Consider the following 27,500-nt stretch of genomic DNA (forward strand, 5'->3'; position numbering starts at 1 on the left):
CAGTGGCAAGTGAAGTGTATGTACAGGACGACTGGAAACAAATGCCGAGATAAGCGGAGAGCACATACAGCGCCTAGAATTCCGAAATGGTCACCCATCTGGTACTAACCAGGTTCAACGTTGCTTAACTTCGGTGATCTGATGAGAACCGGTAAGTCAACCCGATTATGCCGTATATCGGCAATAAACGGACACAGTAATGACCATCGAAAAAAATAGTAGATCATACTTCTTGTTTGTATTCATGAGGCACGTCATCTACATGGACTGGTTCCTACTGGACAAACAGTAAACAAGGAATAATATGTTGAGGTTTTGAGGGAGTTCAAGAAAAGGTTCCGTTGAAAGAGGCCAGCACTCTTCAAATCGGATCAGTGGCATTTCTATTAGGCCAATACACCAGTCCACAACTCCAGTCGACACATTAAAATCCTGGAGAGATGCCACTAAACTTGCCTCAGAAAGGTCCTAAATATTAACTTGCGATCATTTACGACTAACGCTACTATTCTACAGAGTCATCGCATATCAAGGCATGAAGGCCACTCGAGGATAAGAATTGATCATTGCCAAGTGGTCGGTGAGACAACACTGTAATGATCTGTAGCGTTTGAAATTGGGTAGAATTTGATTATTTCGGAGGACTGCTCAACAAGAAGTTGTTTACATCAATCTTTAAAGATACCATGTTGCAATCATCTGGGATAGGCTCTCGTTATGAGACAATTGAAGAAATGAAAGAGGCTGTGACGAAGGTCATTGACACGCTCACACACGATGACTTCCATGGGGTCTTTTAGAAGTTGTTAGAACGGTACAAGTGCATTGCAGCCGGAGGAGATTACTTTAAAGGGAACTAGAGTTTCATGCGTGTACTATCATTAAAAGTGCCCATACAGAAAGTCTGGAAACTTATTGAAGGAACCTTGCACACACACACACACACACACACACACACACACACACACACACACACACACACACACACACATATGTGTCTGTGCGTGTGTGTGCGCGCGCGCGTGTGTATATGTTATATAGTCCCATGTCTATACTGATGACGTTAAATTGTCAACTGTATTTACTTTAATTGCAGATTTAACGATTATCGGTTAATTTAAGTTCAGTTTGGCTTGCCAGTCATTATATGGTTTAAACAAGACGAAGCCACATGTCACGCATCACGCGATACGATCAATTTACTGAGAAGAACATTTCATGAACGAATAATTTCACAAAATAAACCCATCAACTGGCCACCTTAATCATGCAATTTAACCCCGTTAGATTATTTTCTTTCGGAACATGTAAAGTCCCATGTCTATACTGATAAACCAGATACAATAGACCAATTGGACGCGTTATTTTCTTAATACAGTTTAATTTGATTCGTGGAATTGTGAGAATTGGATATTTAGATTACGTCATATACGTGCGAGCCGAGGGGGGTTCATATGGCCGAAATTGTATTTCAATTATAAATGACAAAAATTAATCTTCGAATTCAACAACATATTTGCATAATAAAAATATTTTTTCTGTGAAGGATCTTGATTTAAAGTGCGCCACTTCTAAAACTCGTAGTTCAATTAAAAAAAAAGAATGCCATTTGTAATACAATTTGAAAAAATATGTTTATAAAAATCATTTTCAGCCACCAAATTAAAAAAGGGCATCTATTCCGAAGTTTTATGGGATGTCCTTGCGTGGCAGTAAGATAATAGATTTCAAGACTTTCCTCGAATTGTAGCAATAGAGAGGCATTCGTAGATTTATGTTTCTTCACGATAGACCCCGGTGTAGCGCGTTATTTATAGGTCAAGGCTGTTGAGGAAGTCTCGCGTAACAAGGCACATCTCCATATTGTTGGAATAAAAATCTGATCAGAAGATCGGCATTTTTTTATCGTTTGTTGTCCTTTACTTATACTACCAGATGTCTATCGTCTATCGCCGATATTGTTAGGAACAAGGTCACAAATGTGTCGTCACACGTGTCATCCAATAAAAACGATTTGATGTTTTGAAAGAGGAACGCCGTTAGGTCATCGGTACGTTTGTCACCCCCTTGTTAAGGTTAACTGGGTTTATTTCGTTTCTGAAATTTTCAAATGAGGACTGATTGTAAGTATTATTTGGATTCATATGACTACTGTTCTCATCTTGAATGTCATTATCACAAAGTTTCGATCGAAGGAACCTTCGACCTTCTTCAATTGGATTTTATCGAACTTGAGAATCTTTCTATCGAACTCGTTGCGTAGCGAATAAAGTACTTGGCAAAAAACAGTTGTAAAGTGACACTCTTTCATTTGAAGATTCAATTCTCAGTGCGGGCGACACTCAAAAATAACAATTGCGAATTACTTAGGACCCGGGAATTACTTACCCAGTCATTGCTGACAACCCAAGAACGTGCTTCCCCTGTGAATTAAAGAAGGGGGTCCATTCGAAATTCCGTGCAGGTTCCCGAGTTTAACAGAAGGATTCCGGAGTTCAATAAAAAGATTCTAAAATTCATCAGAAAGATTCTAGAGTTCAACAGAACAATTCCGAAGTTCAACAGAAAGATTCTGGTGTTCAACAGAAAGATTCTGGTGTTCAACAGAAAGATTCCGGAGTTCAACAGAAAGATTCCAGAGTTCATCAGAAAGATTCCGGAGTTCAACAGAAAGCTTCTGGATTTCAACAGAAAGATTCCAGAGTTCAACAGAAAGCTTCTGGAGTTCAACAGAAAGATCCCGGTGTTCATCAGAAAGATTCCAAGTTAATCAGAAAGATTTCGGAGTTCAACAGAAAGCTTCTGGAGTTTAACAGAAAGATCCCGGTGTTCATCAGAACGATTCCAAGTTAATCAGAAAGATTATGGAGTTCAACAGAAAGATTCCGGAGTTTAACAGAAAGCTTCTGGAGTTCAACAGAAAGATCCCGGTGTTCATCAGAAAAATTCCAAGTTAATCAGAAAGATTCTGAAGTTTAGTAGAAAGATTCCGGATTTGAACAAAAGGATTCCGGAGGTCATCAGAAAGATTACGGAGTTCATCAGAAAGATTCCGGAGTTCAACAGAAAGATTCCGGAGTTCAACAGTAAAATGCCTGAGTTCAACAACATACACCTGAAGAAATGTTTTTTACATCGACTGAGACGTCGTTAAAATAACATTCAAGATAAGAGTAGTAAATCCAAAATAATATGAATCGTTTTATTTTATCAAATATTGAATTATGTATTTATAGAATAATGTTTTTAATACATTAATCTCTTATACAATGACCTCGGCGGCAATATCTGATTAACGTGACAAAAAGCAGGAGAAATTCAAATGATAATGAAAGTGTGACCTGTTTCTATGATGTTCATTGGCGAATGCAAGACAAGCGTCGCAAAGCTGACCCGATTGCAGAAGGCAGCACTAAAACACCTGATCCACAGATGATGTCATTGTCTTTTAAAATTTGGATGCATTTGGTTCTGAGAAAATATATTAATAGAATTTACATTATGGCGCCGGCTAATATTATCGTTAGAGTGTTGTATGGTTTTGTAGGGTTGTAGCATTAGTTTTATTTGGTTCATCAACGATGTAGTTGGAAAGGTGTTTATTAATGAGTATCTGTTTTATATTTTTTATTTCGATAAGTAATGCTTTTCTAGAGGATGAGGTTTTTTTGCGATTTAATCCGGATATAATTATAGCTTTTTTGTAACGTGGTGGATATTCGCTCTTAAAGTTCATGAAACTGAATTTTATAGTTTTTTTTATATACAGAAGTGTCAAAGCTATTGTTGGAAATGTTGGTAAAAATACATCAAGAAATAGGATTTTACTATTATTATTCAACTAGCGCGACCCGTGGAAATTCCACAAGGACTCATTCATATGTAATATATTGATGTTAGCATTCTGTAGATGTTCAGCGTAAATGGAGATGCTCTGATATTATTGTACGGCTTTTGTAAAAATTGCAAATATATTTATCTAAGCTAGAAGGGAGGCAAGGCGTCGTAAAATACGCTTAAATATGATATTTTAATTCTTGCAGTTTTCGTATATATTATTATAGAGTTAATGTTCTATCGATTTTTATATATTATAAAGTTGTGATTTGAAAAAAAAATCCATATGACTTGTGTGCATCAGCTTAAATCGAAACCGAAACCAAAACGTATGAAGAATTTTTGGTAAAATTATTTATAAAAAAAAAAAACAAAAAAAAACCCGACTTAAGTGCCATCAGCTATAATCGCAACTGAAACCAAAACGTATGGAGAATTCTTCGGAAAATTATTTATTACAAGAAGTCCATTATTTAGTCCATCTCTAATATAAATCTCACCTGTCTGTTTAAATGTATGTATGTATGTATGTATGTATGTATGTATGTATGTATGTAGTGGTCAAGGTCTGGGGTGGACGTGTGTTAAAAGCACACAGATGTCTTAGCGTCTTTCTGTGCTTCTCCCACACAAATCAACCCCACGTGCACGTCGTGACCACTGCCACACAGACGGGTCTCTGATGAACGACGAGTGTCCTGCGCCGTATAACTGGACCTCCACTGCCTTGTGGGCCAAGGTTATTTAACCAAAGGCTAAGGGTGAGATAACCCTGACAGAAACCTCCAGAGGAGCTTAGGCCCTGTAAGCTGCGGCATATATGACCCACCGGCGTGTAGAATATGCTCTGGTGTCCAGCAACCTAAGTTCCAGTCATTGATCAAATGGCATGGTGGGTGGAGAGGGCTCTGTAAGACGTAGTGAAGGCAACCTCCTTAGGAGAAGGAAAACTGATATAAAACTTGCGATGACTGCTGCATCCAATGATGTTGACTTGCTCTTCTTTTTGGATCAATGTGGCAATTGTTTAGAGATTGGGATTGTCTCGGTGCAAAGTCTTTCCCCACTATAACAATCCTCATACACAGGCATTGCTCGATATAAATTAGATATACTTTTTACCATCTCGTGTATCTTCATAGCAAAAAAAGGCTAGCTGTAGCCTAAAACGGCAAAACATTCAATCATGCTACTGCGAGGAAATATATGACAATGACCATCGGCTGTTGACTTGCCGTCAGCAATAACGCGTCCAGAGCGTAGATCTGCTCTTGTATCTAAGGAACTTCAACGTTATGACATAGACAGAGTTGCTCTGTCTGAGACCAGGCTGGCTGATGAGGGACAGTTTTCTGAGTTGGCTGGGGCCTACACCATTTTCTGGAGTAGTAGAGCGAATTGATGTAAGAGGGAATCAGGAGTGGCCTTTGCTATAAAGGCATCAATTCTTTCTAGCCTGGAAGTACTTCCCTGTGGGGTGAGTGACCGGATCATGACTATAGAGGTTACCTCTGGTAAATGGTCGTTATACAACTTTTTTGATGTCTGTACACCCACTATGGATACAACAGAAAATGAAAAGGTTGCTTTCTGCAGTGTAGTTAGACGAATTCCCTCTGCTGATAAGATCTTCATTCTTGGAGATTTTAATGCTAGGGTGGGAAGAGATTTTGAAACCTGGGATGTGTTGGGTAAACACGGAGTGAACAAATGTAATAGCAATGGTCTGATGTTGTCGCAGTTTTACTCAGAGATGGGTTTTTAAATCAGTAACACCGTGTTCCAGCAGAAGGATAAATACAAGACGATCTGGATGTACCCTGGTTCCAAACAATGGCACTTGATAGACTATGAGTTATTCAGAAAACGTGAGATAAGGGATATCTGTAGTGTTCGTGTCATGCGGGGTGCAGAGTGCTGGACCGACCATAGGTTGGTCCGTGCAAAGATTAAGTGTGAAGTCCAAGATGAGGGGAGCTAGGGTGGCTATCCCAAAGCGACTTAATGTTGCCCATCTAAGGGACAATATTGTGAGGGAGAAAACGAGATGGAAGAGATTAATTGTGAAAACACTTGGCCTGCTTTTAAGGAATCTGTCTATGAGGTATGTGAGAGGATTGTCTTGATGCAAAGTGAGAGAGTATTAGGTTATTGTGAGCGTAAACATCAGGATTGGTTCAATGAGAATGATACTGAAATTCAGGCTCTGCTTGATTAAAAAGCCACGGCATTGCACGCTTATCTCGGTTGTGGTTTGACGGATGGTGAGCAAGATCGATTGAGGGACAAGTTTAAGGCAATCAAGCACGAGGTGCAGAGGAGGTTGCGTAACATGCAGGGTGAATGGTGGAGGTAGAAAGCTGAGGAAATACATCTCGTCTCGGATTCGAACAACACCAAGGTTTTATACAGCCTACTGCGCGCGGTTTACAGACAATCCAGATCACCTATCACTCCTCTGCGCTCGAAAGATGGTGGGGATCTTCTTCGAGACCCTACCGACATTCTTCATAGATGGAGGGAGCATTTCGATGACCTCCTGAACAGCCCTTCTTACGTTGATCAGGAGTATGTTAGGTCGATTTCTAGCAATCCGGTCAAGGATATCTTGGTAGAGGTTCCTTCTCTCCAGGAGGTTGAAACAGCTGCCCATAAGCTGAACAATAGAAAGTCTCCTGACCCGAATCGTTTGCATGCGGAGGTCTTAAAATGTTCTGGACCCAAGATGATGCAACGCTTAGCGGAATTGTTGCAGACTGCTTGGCGGGATGAGTGTATTCCGCAGGATTGGCGGGATGCATTGATGGTAGTGCTATACAAGGGGAAGGGTACCAGAGATGAATGGGGAACTATCGGGACATCTCTTTGCTGTCAATAGTCGGTAAGGTGCTCTGTAGGATCATGCTCGACAGAATGCTGGAGCACATTGCTGACGATGTTTTGCCTGAATCGCAGTGTGGTTTCAGAAGATGTCGAGGGACAGTGGATATGATTTTTACAGCCAGGAAAGTGCAGGAGAAATGTATAAAACAGCAAAAGGGAGTGTATCAGGTGTTCATCGATTTAACCAAGTCCTTTGATACAGTCAATAGGAATGCTTTGTGGGAGATTCTGAAAAAGCTTGGCTGTCGTGACAAGTTTGTAATCATCTTAAAGCTCTTCCACGATGATATGAAGGCTGTGATCAACGTTGGGGGAAAGCTGGCTGATCCTATCTCAGTAGAAAATGGTGATAAGCAGGGAGAAATTCCAGCACCCACACTGTTTGCGTTGTATTTCACCATGGTCTTTCAGATGGCATTTGGGGGGTGGTGGTGCTCTGATAGTGTCTATATTCGTTACCGAACTATTGGGGGGTTGTTAAACATTAGGCGCTTCAATGCAAGTACAGAGGTACTCACCAACACGATTCGTAGCTTGCTCTATGCGGATGACTGTGATCTGGTGGCTCATACGGTGACTGATATGCAGCATCTTGTGGACGCTTTTGCGGTTGCCTGAAACGCATTGGGCCTGATCATCAATCTGGAAAAAAAACTGTCTTAATGTATCAGCCTGCTCCAGGCATGCCATACTATGAGCCATCAGTTTATATCTGTAGGTCAAGGATAGTGAGTGTCACTAAGTTTGTATACTTGGGTAGCACACTGAGTATGTCTGGTGCCCTGGATGATGAGGTATCGTTACGGATCAGCAGGGTAAGTGATGCCTTCGGAAAGTTGGACGGGCGTCTGTGGAGACGTCATGGGATCTTGCTGCCAACTAAGATTAAGGTATATGCCGCATGCGTTCTCTCTACTCTTCTATATGGTTGTGAAACTTGGACAACATACAGGGAACATTTGAGACGTCTCGAGCGATTTCACCAGATGTGCCTACGGCAAATCTTAGGTGTGGGTTGGCAAATGTATGTCAGTGATGTGGAAGTACTTGAACGGGCCCAATATCTTAGCATTGAGGCTCACGTTATTAAGCATAGACAGAGATGGAGTGGACATGTGGTGAGGATGTCAGACAGTCGACTTCCTAAACAACTCCTTTATGGCGAGCTCGCCGAGGGAAGACGTCTGGCTCTAACGCCTTAATTGAGATTTAAGGATTGTTTAAGATCCACCTTAAAAAAATGTGAGATTGATGAAAGAACCTAGGAGAGTCTTGCTTTGGATCGCGGAGGGGGCAGAAGGACCTTGCGGGGAGATGTGGGCATGTTTGAGGCGGATCGAACCCAGTATGAGCGACTGAAGCGCGATATCCGGAAAGGAAGAGTGAAAGGAGCCGTGGATGGGAGGGGAAGCCAAATTGGTCTGGAGTGTGAGGTGTGCGGAAGAATATGTCTTAGCAGAACTGGGCCGATGAGTCACCAGTCTGCTCATCGGCGCAGTGGGTCACAAAGCAGTCTTGAGTTTCCAGAGTTAACCTGTGTCAACTGCGGGCGGATGTACAAAACGACAGGCGGTTTGAAACGGCATTTGATCCTGCATAGAAAAGAACAGCAAGAACGTGCTGCAAGTGGTGCACATGTCTGTACAATGTGTCAATGTGTGCTAAGGAATGCCAGAGTTTAGCAGGGCTTAAAAGCCACATTCGTGCAGCCCATCACTGAATGTTTTCTTCTTTCTATATACCTTTTTGTGCTATATCGAGTGATGGCAATGTTCGAAAGCGAATTTGCTGCCATCATGTATGTATGTATGTATGTATGTATGTATGTATGTATGTATGTCTGCCTAAAACTTTCGGTGGTGTTTCCAGCTGCTCACTTAACGCTGTAAAATTCATGTTTTTTTTCTGACGTTAAAGTACGAAATGGTGTTTTTTTTTACTAATTTGATTTCTTTTCTTCCTCTTCCAAATTGCGTCTGCTGCTTTGAATTTTCAACTCGTGCGAACGCGTGTCACGTTGAAAACCATCGCGCTACATTGTCATTGGTTCAGCTTTATGTTTCATCAGACGGCTTAATTTTCTCGGCGACACTCAGCTTACTCCGGCTGTTAGCGTCATGTTCCGAAGAAAGCCAGGCATGCGCTGTGTTACGTCTGGATCACTCTCTGCATGAGTACTAACCTTTTTTATTTGTTATTGTTGAGTTATCCAGAAGAGGGGGGGTTTCAATGTATTTAGCAGTTTTACGCCGATATAATTCATCGTTCTGTTTATAATTGTTTATTTTTGATAAAAAAAAATTACAGCCATTGAAATATAAGTGGTTTGTTTGCCATACTTATATGTAAATGTGCACTGAACATAATACTTCAAGTTAAATTCAAATTTTGATACATATTTTGATTTAAACGCGAAAAAAAAACAATTGGGACGCTAAAACGTACACAGTAAAACAATACGTTGTAAAATGCTCTTATGGTTGTCAACGGTTAATGTAAATTTATTTGTAAGAAAATGGCGTTAAAATAACTTAAACGTAATACGGAAATGAACGATGTAAAAAAATGAAGAAAGTATTAACAATTTTTTATTTGGATAAGTTAAACGCCCCCCCCAAAAAAAAACAAAAAAAAAAGAAAACAAAAAAAAAAAAAAACAATTAGGACACTGAAAACTAGTTAAAGTTGATTTATTTGTAAGAAAATTGTGACAGTATAGTTGTAATACAGAATAGTTGCAAAACTCAACATCCTTCCCATGTTAAATAATAATTTCTAAATAACAGCGTTAATATTTTAGTGCGCAGGTCAAATTATGCAAAAGTAGAGATTTATGTTTATTTGTTTACGCTGTTATGGGTTTATGTTTATGTACGCATACGCAACCGGAAGTCGTAAACCGGATGTTGGGTTACAATACCTGTTACAATGTCATTTGAGTTTTATAATTATATAGATTTAATAATATTTTTTACCATATATAATATCACATACATCGCTATGATATAATCATTACCACAAATCGGTGTTTTTTTAGTTTACCGACCCCTTGGCATTCACCTTTGAATTGTCGAGTTTAATAGGGTTTAGGGGACGTTGAGAACGAATATTGTATTTATTTCTTGCGCAAACGATTAGTTATTCATATTTGAATTCAGTATCCAACGTAACGTACAGTTTGGCAAGCAAGATGGCCGCCCGTGCATTTACTAAAAAACACCAAAAAGAGACAAACGAGCCAAAAAATGACCCCAGGCCTCCTTTCACTTTCTCAGGATTGGACAAATAATTATTTTTATCATAAAAAAAAGACATTTATTTTCGTTTTTTGACACAAACCGATTTTTTTCTTCTAACACCAAATCTGATAATCAAACCCGTCGCAAATTTACCGTTTGCATGGTATGAACTCCTGGACCCTGGGACTTTTTGAAGAAATGTTAGTTTCAATAAGGTGGGGCTCACTTTTCTATGATAATTTAACTTAACATGAGCACCCACACGTTGACTCCCCCCGTCCCACAAAAAAACATTTTGTTTATATTGGGGCGGGGGGGGGGATGTGTCGGCGGCGGCCGGGGGGTGTTTCCTGTGAAGGTGTGTTTTGCAATGAGCATAAATAAAAGTAAAGGTCAGACGTTTAAAACCATTGGCGTAGACCTGACATCAGACCATGCTGAAGTCACGGTATGTTCTACATCTCCATCAGGACAGGAAGTTCAGAAAAACTCTACATTCTGGCTCCAAATCAAAGAAGCAGAAATGTAGTTTACCACGAGGCTCTTCACTGAAATGTTCTACAAAAGGATATGATGAAAAACTGATATGATCTGAGTGTGGTATGTTTTCAGTATTCAATGTGTTAGATAAGATTTAAGCATCGAGTTGAAATTTACTTCTCTCTTACAACATCCACTTACAGGAAAGGTGCCCACAAATCGCTTACCTTAAGTGTGCAGAAAAGTCCCGTGCGATGCGCGGGTATCTTTGCTATTATATATATATATATATATATATATATATATATATATATATATATATATATATATATATATATGCGTGTGTGTGTGTGTGATTTTAATTATGAATTAGAATCGGAACCGAAACGAAAACATAACAAAACACAAGGCCAAACTATTTGCCAAGAACTTTGCAGCTGATTCTATCCTATGCGACGAAGGCCATCAACTCCCCGTATTTCCTCCTATAACACACAACACGCTAGGAAACATACAAATATCTGTGCGTGAGGTCGCCAAGCTAATCAAGAACCTTGATTCCAGTAAAGCAACTGGCCCTGACGGCACCCCAATTATAGTCTTAAAAAAGCTTCAACCAGAACTTGCTCCCATACTTACGAAACTGTTTAAGCGTTGCCTTAAGGAGAAGTGCTTTCCAACACCCTGGAAAACCTCATCAGCATGCCCTGTATTTAAGAACGCAGATGATAAGTCATCTCCCTCTCAGTACAGACCAATAAGTCACCTGTGTGTTATGAGTAAGTTGCTGGAATCCATATTAAATAGAGAAGTAGTCAACCACCTCAGCAGAAATAACCTTCTTAGTGGCACGCAATATGGTTTCCGTCCTGCAAGATGTGCTAACGGTTATATCTCATAGGATTAGCGAATCTCTTGACAAAGGCTTCCTTTCTAGGGCAATTGCTCTTGACATATCAAAGACATTCCACAAAGTATGGCATGATGGCCTACTTCACAAGAATTCCAGGTACGGTATAATTGGAAATGTTTTCTCAATCATTTATCTGATAGGCCCATAAGAGTAGTAGTTGATTAACAAAAATCAAAGGCCCGCAGTATTAATGCTGGAGTCCCTCAGGGTTCCTCCTGGGCCCAACTCTCTTCCTGATCTACAACAATGATCTCCCAAAACACATACTTAAATCATTCGTTGACATCTATGCTGATGACACGACCATCTACGGCAACACAGCTAAGGTTGTAAATGACAAAGTTCTCTCTAATTCTCTCTCCTCTGATCTCGAGCGCGTGGTACAGTGGGGGAAGACGTGGCTGGTTACCTTTAATGCATCTAAAACCAAGCTCCTATCTTTACATCATCAACGCTCTGATCCCCATCTGGCATCAAGTGAAATGGATGGCTTTCGTCTAGGAGAAGCCCCATGTTTTGACAAGCTTCTAGGCTTGACCTTTACTCCTGATCTGAAATGGAACACGTACATCAAGTCTGTTGCCAAGGTCGCTGGAAAGTTGGTGGGATCCTTCTACCGCTCCAGAAGATAACTCCCTACTGATGCAATTCTCTATCTATATAAAAGCCAAGTACGCCCAAGGAGTGAATATTGCTGCCATATCTGGGCAGCAGCTGTTAAAAACAGCCTATCCTGCCTTGACAGAGTACAAAATAGACTTCGTTGCTAATGTGCAATAAGAGGATTTTTCTGCTTGCGTGGCATTATTAAGTACTGCAGTCACATGTACGGCCTTCCACCGGATTTCCCCTGGATTTAGAGTAACAATTCCTTAGAGCACTTGCCACTGACCATCTCAAACACTGTGTTGTAGACGTGGGACTTATTTTTCATGTCTCGCAATATCATTGGTAGTCTATAGCTTTGTCTATATTGCACTGTAAAGAACCTAATGTTGATTTTATAAAATTATTTTTTATATAATAGCCTGCATAAAAGTTTAAAATGCAAAAGTCAAGTATCATGGTTCAATTGTGTTCTAAACAGAAGTATTAATTTCGAATGGGCCCTTGTCAAATTAATGAACCTACTGTTGATTTTATATGCCTAGTCTTACTGTTTGTGCGGTGATAATGGCTTTAATTTAAGTTTCAGATGAAAAAGTAAAAGTTAAATTGTGCTTTAAATAGAAACATTCATTTCAAACGCGCCCTTGTCATATCAAAGAACTTACTGTTGATTTTATATGTTGGGCCTTTCGACTTGTGTGGTAATAAAACTTCTCAAATGCACTTGTGATGTTAGGCTAGTCTAAATAGACTGTTTTTTTTTCTTTCATCGGATTATTTCGATTATCGATACTTATCGAAGACTTTCCGACACAAACCTCTCGAAAAACACTGTCAGACACATAAAGTACCTTTGTGTGAAATTTCAAAAACGTCGACTGGGGCTATTCTCGAGTCCATAGGGAACGAACTCACTGACACACAGCCTTAAAGACAAAGTTCCTTTATATATATATATATATATATATATATATATATATATATATATATATATATATATATATATATATATATATATATATATATATATATATATATATACTAGCAAAAGTACCCGTCGTTGACTGGGTTCAAAAACAGCCTACAGAAAATGGACTCTGATTTATGAAAGTATGATAGGTTATGAAAAGGAAGGGTTGTAAAGAGATAGCTTTGAATTTGGGGTATCAAAACCAAAGCAAAATATGATGAAAGTAAAAATAAAATAGATAAACCCCATAATTTATTATACCATACCTGTTCACACTGAAACACTTATCACAATATTCTGTGGATCAATATTAAAAAACCTTGTTAAACTTTGTGACATATTTCCATTCTATGGAGGTCAGGTGCGAATGAACACCCCATAATTTTATTATACCATATTTCTTCAAACTGAAACATAATTATCAAAGTATAATTACGCAGATAGATATGAAAAGTCTTTATTAAAGTTTGTCCCTATTTCCATTCCATGGAGGCCAGGCGCGAACGCAGACCCCACAATTTTATTTTACCATCCCTATTTAAGTTAAAACATACTTATCAAAGTATTCTTACGTACGTCTATATCAAAAACACTTGTAAACGTTTTTTTTTTTTGTAAATTTTAAAATTTTTTATTTCCATACTTTGTGGACCAGGCGCATACGCAGACCCCACAATTTTAATGAACCACCGTTCTTCCAGATCAAACATACCGATTCCTGTGTCTCGATACATCTTCTATCATTATATGTAATCAGTGTTTTAAAATAGTCAACCAGATAGGAGGCTATTCGTGACCACACACACACACACACACACACACACACACACACACACAGCTTTATATATATATATATATATATATATATATATATATATATATATATATATATATACTTCAGAATAAAATTATCCAACACTCAGCTGTTATGAAAACCTGTGATTATAAGATTTACAAGATATTACTGGCAGTAATATTCTATAAGTATTATCCCACCACAAATAAGAATTGCTCGATATACAAGATAGAGCAAATATTTCAAATGTATTCTTTGCCTTACATAGAATAATAAAAATCTTTTGATCTGAAACTCAAACATTTCACGTCATAAATTTTATAAATTCATTCAATGACTAAAATTTTATATATATATATATATATATATATATATATATATATATATATATATATATATATATATATATAATTATTCTTTAGCGAAACAAAACTTTATCATAGCTGTTAAAAAAGGACGACTGAGTTTTTATTTGTATCCATGGTAAAAACCGTTTGTCTACTTCGATGTGTAGACGACACATGTTGCCTATTCAATAATAAAACAGAGGCAAACAAATTCTTCACTTTACTCAACAAAATTCATCCCGTGTTAAAGTATACCTAGGAGGGAGAAAGTAATTCTACTTTAACCTTTCTTGATGTATTGATAACGAAAACTCCATCAAGTAATCTTACATCAATTTACCGTAAACCAACGTTTACGGGGCTGTATACACGTTGGAATTCATTCTGCCCCAACAAACGAAAGTATAATCTAATTTGGACCTAAACACATCGTGCCCTCATGATTTGTTCACAATCTAAATTGGATGAAGAACTGAAAACGATCGCCAATATGTTGTCCAATAATGCGTACCCGCTTGATGTGATTAACTCCGCTCTAAAAAGGGAAATAAACAATTTTTCTCTAATAAAAACTAAGATGGCGACTAAATGTCCAATTTACATTCGTTTACCTTGGTTAGGGACAATAAGTGAAAAAATTCGCCAAAGAGATTAGCTCAGCTGTTTAACATTGCTATTTTGCCTCTAATGTACGTGTTGTGTTTTCGACTAAATCTTTATTGCCGTCCTCTCGAAAGGACGTTCTGCGTCCCCCACCCTCATCATATGAATAATGTTATTTATCAATTCAAATGTAGTGCCAACTACGTTGGCAGACCGACCCTTAGGTTAGATGGTTGCGTCAACAACATGTACCCAGCAAAATCCGGAATGGAATATACCGACCAACGGATGTTTTGAGTAATACGTATGGTTCTACTATAACGGACCATTTGCTTAAAAACCCGCGATGTGCAATGAATTTCAGTAGTAACTCATTTTTTATTCCAAGTCGCGCTCATTCGTTATTTCATCTGAAGGTCTTGGCGACTATTCACGTCAGTTTACAGAGACCTTCTCTTTGTTTGCAAAGTGATTGTGTTTTGGGCCTGGGCGTGATTAGTCTCCAAGGCGTTTCCTCTCCATCCTATGATTATCATAACGATATATTTATTTTAGCCGTTCCCTCATTTTTTTCTTCTTCCTGATAGTTTGATTCTATTTTAGTCGTTCCCTCCTTTGGATTTGTTTTCCTATACATTTATTGTCATCTGGAGATATAGCTCAGTAGTAGAGCATTCGACTGCAGATGAAATTATTCCCTGTTCAAGCACGGGTGTTCATCACTATTTAAATTTTTTTTCTTATTAATTAATTCAATTTACGATGAAAGAGGAGATACCATTTAAAATCGCCACAAATCATTTCTTCGTTTGCATAGTTTTAAACTAAACATTATTCAGAAGTGAGTTTCTAGAGCATTCATCGTCAAGCCCAAATATCAGCTGACGATACTGTAAACAAACACAGACGGAATTTGATGAACGACATTATTATTATTATTATTATTATTATTATTATTATTGCTTTCGAATTAGTCCACCGGACAAATTATTCCTGCTAGTATATAATAATCAATAGAAGATTGATTTTGTAATAATACATAGGCAATCTGCATAAATTAAAGCATCATGTTTAAGTGTATTGTACGACCGAGCAATGCCGGGCGGCCAGTAGTATACACACACACACACACACACACACACACACACACACACACACACACACACATATATATATATATACATATATATATATATTCATTGTAAATTCTTTTTTAATTATTAGTCTTTTATTTCTGATATTATTTCTATTCGTCTTTTGTTTTATTATGCTTACTCTTTCATAAAGAATTGAAATTGCCTACCTTCCCATTCATTATTATTGGGCTTTCATCCATCCATAGCCTTGATCCCTTGGAGGGGCACAGGCCATCTACAACTTTGTAGATGCTTTTGTAGCGAGGAGTTCTTTTTTCGATGTGAGGATGCTGGCCCCACGCCCAATCTTCCCAGAAGTACATACAGCGCCTAGCCTTCCCAAATGGTCACCCATCTGTAACTTGCCAGGCTCAAGTTTGCTTAACTTCAGTGATCTAGCGAGAACCGGTGTGTCAACGTAATTGTGCCGTACATTATTGGGTGTACTATACTCTAATCCGATTAGCTTAAAGAAAAGTCCATTTCGTCTCTGAAAAGATCGTACACTAAACAGTTGTTGGGACTATGAGATCGATAATGAGCGCAGTTCTTTCGGGCTTGTTCTATTTTACATTATTTGATTTGATGGCCTTGTCTTTTATGTATCTGCCTGCCTGTATGTCTTTGTCATAAAACACTGTCACTTTTCCGTTTGATGTTGTCAGTGGTGGTTCATGTTCCCAGATGTTCGTCGGTCTGCCAAGTTGTATCTCTCCACAGATCTTCCAGTGGAGGTATTTACATACTTTGTTGTGGCAGACAGTGTAAAGACCATCTGCCAATAAGACTGGGCATCCAGACATTAGGTGGCTTGGGCTCTCAATTACTGAGTGGCAAAACTCAGCGTGTGTTGTTATGTATGTATAACTGTACGCACAGTTCTTTTTTTATGGCATTAAATGATGACACGTTACGGTGTATATACAGCGTATCAGTGTCTATTTAAATAATGACATGTGTTTACTGTTATCAATGCGTTTTTAATCACGTGGGTAGAAACTATGCACATTTCATTTTATGACTCCAATTCACATACTTGCAGTCAAGTTTCCTCCGTTGCCGTTTCTTGTCTTCAATTCCCCCTTGTCTGGAATAAAGGACCTTTCCTAACATCAATACACCAAGACAAATTCTTTTTTTTTTTTATCTATTCTTAGTCTGGTCTCTAAACACATGTACGTCGACTCAGATTGAATCGCTTTGTTGGATCGAAATGAGCTAAAATTTTGATAATTGTCTGACTTCGGTTTCCAGAACTGACTCTTATGCTTATCTGGTAGGCTACACAATTAAACGTCTGTCGTTCGCTTTAGCGAATCACTGACTAATTTCCCTCAATTCATTGTTAATATATAACAAGCTTTTTCTTTGTCATCTAAAACTCTGACCTCTTCCAATACTAGACAATTGCGTCATCTTTGACGTTTGCAATCAGCAGAAATGTTCTATTGCTTCGATTCTCATTATTTGTAGGTATTCCTTATATTTAATTTGTATTCATTTGATGAAAAACCGTATATTCTTAAATTCTTTAAGCTTAGCTATATAAATTGCATATTTAACTAGTTAACTTACTCGATTGTTACTCTAGGGTGCCAACCTGTTACAAATCTCGGTAACGTTGGGTCTCCCTGCTAATATATATAAAATGCAAAAGAGACAGACTACTAGGATTCATTTGCAACGTGGATCATGGGACGATGGTAAATGTTCATACAAGTAGATGAATGTGCTATTTCATTTACCTGTGTCTTAAGTCAAAACATCTCGTTGTCCTCATACGGGTTCGAAAACCGACCGTCGAATCTAAAACGAAAGAAAAAAATACGTATATCAATTAGATTTTTATCAAAAATATCCCCCCCCAAAAACCCCAAAAAACAAAAAACAAAAAAAAACAAACAAAAAACAAAAACAAAAAAAAAAAACAAAAAAAAAGAAAAGAAAAGAAAAAAACGAACGTTCATGGATTGAAAGAGAAACGGATAAGCAATATTTGATAATTTGAAATATTTCACAATCAAAACGACATTATTGGTAGCTAGTGTTTCTCTGTCGTAAAACACGCTTAAATATGATAGTTTAATTTATGCAGATTTTCTATTTATTATTATTGAGCCGATTTACTATTGATTATCATATTGTACCTAATATATAGTAATGGCCGCCCGGCGTGGCCATATCATACAAATATAATTTATATATAAAATTTTGAGCTGTTGATTTATATATCAAATCTTGAGCTGTTGATTTATATATCAAATCTTGAGCTGTTGATATATATATATATATATATATATATATATATAAAATCTTCAGGAAACACACCGACGAGAAATTCAATGGAGTCTTGTTTTTACTTTCGAGCGCTTTGGTTGTGTTGCTTTATCGCGGATATATATAAGCGAGTGTATATTATTTAAATATACGTGTCTAAATTCATGTATCATTTAGTGGTATAAAATGTTCTTACGAATATGTGTATACATAGTGTATATATGTTTGAACGTGTCACGTGTGTATATACGTGTGCTCGTCTATGACTGTCTAATGCAAAGAGAGAGAGAGAGAGAGAGAGAGAGAGAGAGAGAGAGAGTGTGTGTGTGTGTGTGTGTACATTTAAATACAGTTCATGACGGGACAAAAAAAGTACATAAATACCTTTCCAACACAAAGGACAAATAACACTTATTTGGGGTTTCAACATCTGACCAATCGGGAACATATCTGGTCCATTTTTGGCTTTGGTTGACGGAAAGCGGCAATGGAAAATCTGTCCTTGTAATAACAGAGCCTCGGATTTTATTTTCGCCAACTTTATTTCCAGAGTATTTTCCTCCTTTTGGAAAGTTATAATGCTGATTCTGACGGCGCGAGGCGAGTCAAATTATTGTGTTTTTTTTTTGTTTTTTTTCGTAGGCCGTTCTTTTATGGGTTTTAGCCGGTAAAAATAACTGCGAGGCAGACAAAATTGAAAAAAAAAAAAAAAATGGAAATTGTCAGGAGTAAGTCGATTAAACGTATTACTTGTACGCATGCGCAATTATATACATTTATGCGTTAAAGAAGATTCATGTTTAATTTCTCATCCATCTGTCGATAGCTCTATCGGTAGCGACTAAGGTTGAATCGCTATATGTTTTGGTTTCGATTGTATCTGAAATTTTTAAATCACTACTATATAATATGTACACTATATATATATATATATATATATATATATATATATATATATATATATATATATATATAGGACGATTCCAAAATTTTCCCCGATTCCGATCCAATTACCGATTCTGTTCTAAATTTCCGATTCCGATACGATTCCCGGTTCCGATTCTTTTATATTTGATAAATATTTAATTACAAATTATTATTTTGTTTTTGTTGATGTTTTTTTTTTTGTTGTAAATTTTCAAATTCGGTAATTTCCGCGTATATTTTTTTCTCAAATGTTTTCCTTGTAATTGATTAAAAATTGTAAGACAAGAAAAGATTTATTTTGATTTAACACAAAGCCAGATTGTATCAGTTCGTTGCTATTGTACAACATGCTACTTGAAAGTTTGCGTAAACAGCTGAAAATATTGACCAATATTGACCGATTCTTTTAGCAAGCCAGTGTGAAAAGTCTTTAGAGAAGTGGAGATAAGGGCTATACAGTTTTATTGCTGTTATATCCACTCTCCTTCTTTCTCTGTTCATTTGACTGTTCGTCACATCATTACCCTAGCAAAGCCATTATCAAAGCACCAGCGGAAAGCCAGGCATATAAAATCAACAGTGGGTTCTTTGATATGATAGGGACGCGTCTGGAATATATGTTCTGTTTAGAACACAATTGAACGATGATGATTGACTTTTGCGTTTTAAACTTTAATTCAAGCCATTCTATAAAAATAATTTCATAAAATCAACATTAAGTTCTCTACAGTGCAATGTAGGCTACAATATATTGTGGACTTTGCCCCTTTAAAAACAACAGTAAATAAATATAAATAGTTAAAAAATATCATGAGGTATGTATTCTCATTTTGGAACTTAGTAAACGCGTTAAAATTAGAACTGTGCGTAGGCAACGCGAGAATAACGTCAAGAATGAGAGTTCATATATATATTCTCATCCTTGACGTCGCACAGTTCAAACATTTCAAAATACAACCGCTGAGATACAACGCGCGATCTTTACAAACACTTCTTTCTCCAACTTGGCAAGGAAGAAGAAAAGGAAAAAAAGAAACCAAACAACACACTGAAGATGGAGTATACCTCTGAAATATATTTGTGATAAATTTCAAACAAGTAAAATATTTGTTTATTTTCCTAATATTACGTTGTGATTTGGCTTTCAAGCACACTTGATGCGTATTTTATTTTATTCAAATTAAAACAACGTTTCTATATGAACTCTCACAAATAAATTTATTCAGGTATTAGAAGAGTCTTGCCTTTGGTAACATTTATTTGTTGAGTATTTGTTTATTATTTCTTTTTTTTTTCCCTGTTAATTACAATAATAAATGCCCCAATCCAATTCTTCTTTTTGAAGTACATGTATACGTTTAAATGTAAATATAATTTGCTTTTTAATAAAGTAAAAATATTCAAAATGATTTCTCTTTATTTATCTCATCCAAGATTTTGATGACCTCAACTGAGATTTTCATCTAAAGTTTTCACTTGCGTCCAAAGAGAAGTGCCATAAACTTTAATTATTTCAGATGAAGCCAATGGGAAACACCGCCAATGTACAGCTGGCGCTAACGAAATGTAAAAAATAAATAAATAAATAAATAAATAAATAAACTTCCAGAGGATTAAAAACCTACTAATAATCATAATCGTTGTAATCGTTGTAAATGAATAAATCTAAACACACACACACACACACACACACACACACACACACACACACACACACACACACACACACACACACACACACACACACACACACACACACACATATATAATGCTTGAATAATGATAATATATATTTTAAGTATTATATATATATATATATGCTTGAATAATGATAATATATATATTTTAAGTATTATATATATATATATATATATATCTTGTATAATATAAAGCTGAACGTCTCTGTGTGTGTCTGGTCACGAATAGGCTCCTATATGGTTGACTATTATAGAAAACTGTTCACATATAATGATAGAAGATGTATCGAGATACAGGAATGGGTATGTTTGATCTGGCATAATGATGATTACGCGCCTGATCCACACAGTATGGAAATTAAAAATTAAAAAATTAAAAACAAAAACGTTTACAAGTGTTTTTGATATAGATGTACATAAGAATACTTTGATGAGTATGTTTTAACTTAAATAGGGATGGTATAATAAAATTGTGGGGTCTGCGTTCGCGCCTGGGCTTCATAGAATGGAAATAGGGACAAACTTTAATAAAGACTTTTCATATCTATCTGCGTAAGTATACTTTGATAATTATATTTCAGTTTGAAGAAATACGGTATAATAAAATTATGGGGCGTTCGTTCGCGTGTCACAACGTTTAACAAGGTTTTTTAATATAGATCCACAGAATATTGTGATAAGTGTTTCAGTGTGAACAAGTATGATACCCCCAAATTCAACCTAAATTTACAACCCTTCCTTTTCAAAACTTATCATACTTTCATAAATCAGAGTCCATTTTCTGTAGGCTTTTTTTGAACCCAGTTAACGACGGATACTTTTGCTAGTATATATATAATACTTGAATAATATATATATATATATATATATATATATATATATACATATGTATATATTATCATTATTCAAGTATTATATGTATATATATATATAATACTAGACTACCCGTGACCCGTTGGGTCAGTATGTTATATTAGCTATGGAATTAATGTATGAGCGTGACACTTGTGACGTAATGAAAATAGTTTTTTTTTGATATAACAGAAACATTTCTATGAAAGTATATTAAAATGAAAAAAGAATATAGACAGATTTCTATGAGTCGTTCTGTTTATAATTGTTTATTTTTGAAAAATAACATACAGCCATTGAATTATAAGTGGTTTGTCGTACTTATAGGTAAATGTGCACTGAACAGATACCATAATACTTAAAGTTAAATTCAAATTTTGATATATCTTTTAATTTAAATGCGAAAAAAAAAACAAAACAATTGGGGCGCTGAAAACGTACACAGTAAACAATACGTTTTATTGTCGCGTTGATTATTTATTTGTAACGCAAATTAAAAAAAACATATTTTCGGGGTTATTTATTTATGTTGCTTGTGTAGAAGAAAATGTATGAATGTTTTTTAAGAAAGGTGTATTAAAAAATTGAGAGTAAATTTAAAAAAAATGAATGTATATATAAATATATATATATATATATATATATATATATATATATATAAAAATATATATACATATATATATATTTAATTAACTTTCTTGGATTTACATTTTTGGATTTTACCGTCATTGGATATTTTACCTTTCACCAGACTATCCATTCACGTGAAGTCACCTCTTTCTTCACCATATTCCCTCTGCTTCACTTTTTGTAATTAAGTAAGATCTTTGACTTACTTGCAGTTTCATCAAATACCTTTGTATGCAAAATCCGATCCCGCATTTTGCTAATTCCTACCCTCTTATGAGAAGGAAAGTATTTCTTCGAAACTCCGCGGATTAAGGGCTATCCACTTATTAAGTGTTTCCTTTTCAGATAAAATATGTTTTTACTTTTTCAAAGTGTTTTTTAACATGTTTTATTAACTATTTGTTCTTTTATATATATATATATATATATATATATATATATATATATATATATCTTTGTGTGTGTGTGCGTGTGTATATATATAATATATATATATATTTATATACAGGGTGTCCACACAGTTTGGCTACATTATGTAGCCAGACTTTGTGGAAGCATCCTGTATATATATATATATATATATATATATATATATATATATATATATATATATATATATATATATATATATACAGGGTGCCCACAAAGTCTGGCTACATAATCTACAGGATGCTTCCACAAAGTCTGGCTACATAATGTAAGCCAGATTTTGTGGACACCCTGTATATGTATATATAGTGACCCCCAATCGAAAGACAAAACCGTTAAGTTTATTATGTTAAAGGCAGAATAAGATAATATTTTTCTATAATTTTTAATAGAATTTTAAGTTTTAAAATTAAAAAAAAAACGCGTTTATACCAATCTTCGCAGAATGTAAATTAAACAAATATTTTAAAAAAGATTTTCGAAGCAATAAAACTAACCTTTTTTATGTCTAAATAAAATTTACTATAATTAGTTATAAAAATATGCAAAAATATTAGAATATGATTACCTTATATTTTAATAAATTGAAATAATTCCATTTTTTATCATGAACTCATACATTTTAAGTACCACCGCCATCTTAGATTTTAGGTATGGGAACCCAGTCGCGTCTTAATATGTATTTAAGCATGTTCATGACTTTTAATGTAACTAACACATTTTTTTAAATAACTGAATTAAATTATAATTACAAACGCCATTTATGGTAAAATATGTTTTCTTTAGCTTCATCATTTTTCCTTCATAATAATTGATCAATCAAGCTTTAAATTTTTCTAATACTTGTTAAAAGTAGAGAAAAACTGATTTTTTTAAAAATTATTTTTACATCAAACATTGATATATTTTTGGCATAATATTCTTCGGTTTTACTATCACTTTTATTCAGTTTTTAATTTCATGACTAAAATCATTTCCTTTCTTATTTTCTAATTAATAATAATCAATGATCCACACTCTCTTTTCCATAAACTGGATCATACTGTATTTTTCAAAATTCTTTATTGCATACAAAAAAATCTCACGTAAAACCACACTTGCAGATATAATAAATATTGTAATTTTTACACCCTGTTTTTTTTTTATTTATCGATTCTTTAAAGCATTCTTTATGTATTGGTACATGGAATGTTTACACATTCTAAAATTAAATTATTAATTTATTTTTAAAGATTTAAAAGTATGCATATTTAGTGTTTTCGTAAAAAATCTGAAAGATAATAATTATTGATAACATATTCAATGACTCTCAGACTTCAGAACGCAAAGGGTAAAAAAATTAAACACATTCAAATTTCGGATTTCGATCTTCGATATCGAAGGCAACCTGTGAATTTTGTTTTTTTTGTTTTTTGTTTTTCTATACTCATTCATCTTCCTCCCACAAAATGAGTGTGTGCTTAATGGATCGCTTGGACTTTAAGGGATCGAACAAGGGACAAATGATGAAGGGGGGGGTAATGAAGTTCCCAAAACTTAATTATAACAAAAATTTACACTCATAAAATGCATTCTTTACTTATTGAATATAAATATTTTATATTGATTATATAATTACCTGATTTTTGGTAGATTTTTAAAGAGAGACTCTGTTACGAAAATCAAAAGCACTCCATGAATTTGGCGGTCACTATATATATATATATATATATATATATATATATATATATACTAGAAGCTCGCCCGGCGTTGCTCAGCCGTAAAATACGCCTAACTATTTTTTAATTTATGCAAATTTCGTATTTATTATTATAGAACGGATTCTTTATTGATTAATTAATTGTACCCAATATATATCTTAATTATTTCGAAAATGAAAAACAAAAAACTTGATTTCGGTGCTATCAGCTGGAATCGAAACCAGCATTCCAGCAATACTCGTTAGCGTTTGAGCTATAACCCGACGGATTAAAAAAGCAAAAAACAAAAAAAAAAACGGTTAAAAATTAAGCGACTTCAAGCATAAAATATATAATAACGCATGCCCAGAAGATGGCCGATTTACATCTGTAAAGGCCAACTGTTTTTTATTTTGATCCATTAACAGCTATTTTTTTTTGTTTTTATTTTACTAAACACCAAATCAAAGATTTCCCGAGGTTCAAATCACTATATAGTAAGTTTTGAATCTATAGACCAAATATTCAGAGAACAGTTTGATAGAGACGTTTCACACACACACACACACACACACACACACACACACACACACACACACACACACACACACACACACACACACACACAAAGCCACTTTTATACAGTGTGGAACGATAAAAGTGTCGTCATAAATAAAACAACACAACACCTTTATTTTTAAATTTTTATTGAAAAAAATCAATTCAGGTAACTTGATTATGTAGTAGAGCTGACATCTATTCAATGTAGCCGCTTTCAGCCTCAATTACCGCCTCGATACAGGTCCGGAACTGGCAGCATGCCTTTTCTACAAGCGCCGGCGGGAGCTTGGCGAATACTCGGTGGTTGGTGGCGATCAGGCTGGCTTTGGTGTTGTGGGAGGTCATGTTGGTGATGTTCTCGACGTATGACCAAATAGAATTGTCCAGCGGGTTCAGAACGGGAGAGGAGGGGGGCAATGTCTGTCGGGTACAATGTTGTAGCACTCCTTCTGAAGTTATGCTTGGGTCTCTTTGGACTAGGGGATTGACGCCGTCTTGTTGCCACACCCATGGTATGCCAGCGGCCAACTAACTGTACGAGAGGATCACCACACTCTTCAGCACACCCAGGTACACTTTAGTATTGACTTTCAAGTAGACTTCGAAGATGTGAGATGACATAACGTGGCCATCACTTGAAACCATAAGACCATAATCGTGGCCGGAAGCTTCGTTGAGCTGTGGCATCAAACATGCTGACAATGGTCCTGTTATCATAACTTGGATTGGTAGAGAGCATGAGTTATACAGCGGCGCATCTCCGATCTCGCTCGTTGAACATTGTATCACTTTCAGACATAATAGAAGGCTCCTATTGCTCTTGGGATTTGTAAACAACTGGCCAACTAGTAGATGGTCTGCAAAAAAACAACAAAAAAACAAAAAGAAAAACGGTTTTCATCAAACGGAAATGGAATCATGTCTTTTCTATGGCGACAATTTTATTGTTCCACCCTGTACTAGCAAACCGCCTGGGCGTAAGCTACGCTTAAATATGATATTTTAATTCATGCCGATTACGTATTTATTATTATAGATCCAATTCTATATTGATTATTATATTGTACCTACTATATCGTAAATGTATCCCCCCCCAAATAACTTAGCTGCTATCAGCTAATGTCGAAGCCAAAAATACAAGTTTCCAGCCTCATTTCTTATACTGCGAGCCACGCATGTGCATATGAATAAATATTAAAAAATAACGTTGTTTAACATATGAATGTAGGTTTATACATGTAAACATGCTTAGTCGACTACTTATGCCAATGTCAACTGTATTACTTTTATTTTTTGACCTCTCGGTAGCAATTTTTGCCAGATAGAACTAAATCGAAAAAAGTGCTAAAAGTTCGAATACCCTCTAGATTAAATTTCAGCTCTGTAGGCCAAATATTCAGAGAGTCGTTTGGTAGAGGCTTTTGTACACACACCGACAACGTGTGTGCATATATATATATATATATATATATATATATATATATATATATATATATATATATACATTTATTTATTTATTCCAGGTAGGAAAATATCCAAAAATTAAGAATAATTGAATTTCAACAAGGGTCGTTGACAGTGCTCAATGAAAGAGAGCAAATTATATATATATTTTTTTTATTATTCTTTATGTAGATACAGTCATATCTTGCTACGATAAAGCAAAATTAAAGTTCTTTAACTTGAAAAATTAAAGAACTTTAATTTTGCTTCATGCCAGTCATGGCATTATGGACGCCCGGCGTAGTCCGGTCGTAAAATACGCTTAAATATAATATTTTAATTCTTGCAGATTTCGTATATATTATTATAGAGTTAATGTTCTGTTGATGTTTATATAATTTAAAGTTGCGATTTCAAAAATAAAAAAAATATATCCATATTACTTGGGTGTATCAGCTTGTATTGAAGCCGAAACCAAAACTTATGACTTATGATATATATATATATATATATATATATATATATATATATATATATATATATATATATAACTTAAGTTGCTTCAGTTATTATCGAAACCGAAATCAAGACCTATGAAGAATTCTTGATAAAATTATTTATAACAAGAAAAAAAAAAAAAATAAAAAAAATAAAATAAAAAAAATAGATTACTGGAGTGGCATCAACTATAATCGAAACCGTAACCAAAACTCATGAAGAATTCTTGGTAAAATTATTTATGAATAGATGACGTAAGTGCCACCAACCATAATCGAAACCGAAATCAAATCTTATGACACAAAAGAACACACACGTTATCCTATTAATATATAGATTATATTGGACCCAATATATAGTAATTATTTAAAAAGTTAAAAAAATAACTCGCGCGCCACTACCAACAATCGAAACCAAAACGTTTAGCTTACGGTTTACTTTTTCCTTTGACGTTAATACCTGAGCTATGAAGACATGTTTGCTGCAAGACTAAAAATTAAAACATGAACCATAGCTATTACGTTACGCATGCATATTCGTAATGCCGTCGTTCGACCTTCACATGGCAAATTCCATTTGTTTAATTTTCACACTTTTGCATCGATTTTCCCCGCCTAAAGCACAAATATAAAGTTTCGCATGGGTTCGAATACTCTATATATTAAGTTAGATGTCTGTAGACCAGAAACTGACA

General features: G+C 35.4%; 1 long non-coding RNA gene and 1 pseudogene across 1 annotated transcript in view; both read right to left on the bottom strand.

Annotated features, from left to right (window-relative positions):
• The window catches only part of LOC145243018 (uncharacterized), a 245,296-nt gene that overhangs the window by 25,910 nt on the left and 191,886 nt on the right, over nucleotides 1-27,500 (bottom strand). Inside the window, exon 4 of the long non-coding RNA XR_013862846.1 lies at nucleotides 17,559-17,619. This is a non-coding gene — a long non-coding RNA (uncharacterized LOC145243018). The remainder of the gene's footprint in view (nucleotides 1-17,558; nucleotides 17,620-27,500) is intronic.
• On the bottom strand, nucleotides 62-178 carry LOC145243087 (5S ribosomal RNA; annotated as a pseudogene).

This window comes from Euprymna scolopes, chromosome 21 (assembly GCF_053919585.1).
Source record: "Euprymna scolopes isolate OS-2025 chromosome 21, ASM5391958v1, whole genome shotgun sequence".
Lineage (NCBI taxonomy): Eukaryota > Metazoa > Mollusca > Cephalopoda > Sepiida > Sepiolidae > Euprymna > Euprymna scolopes.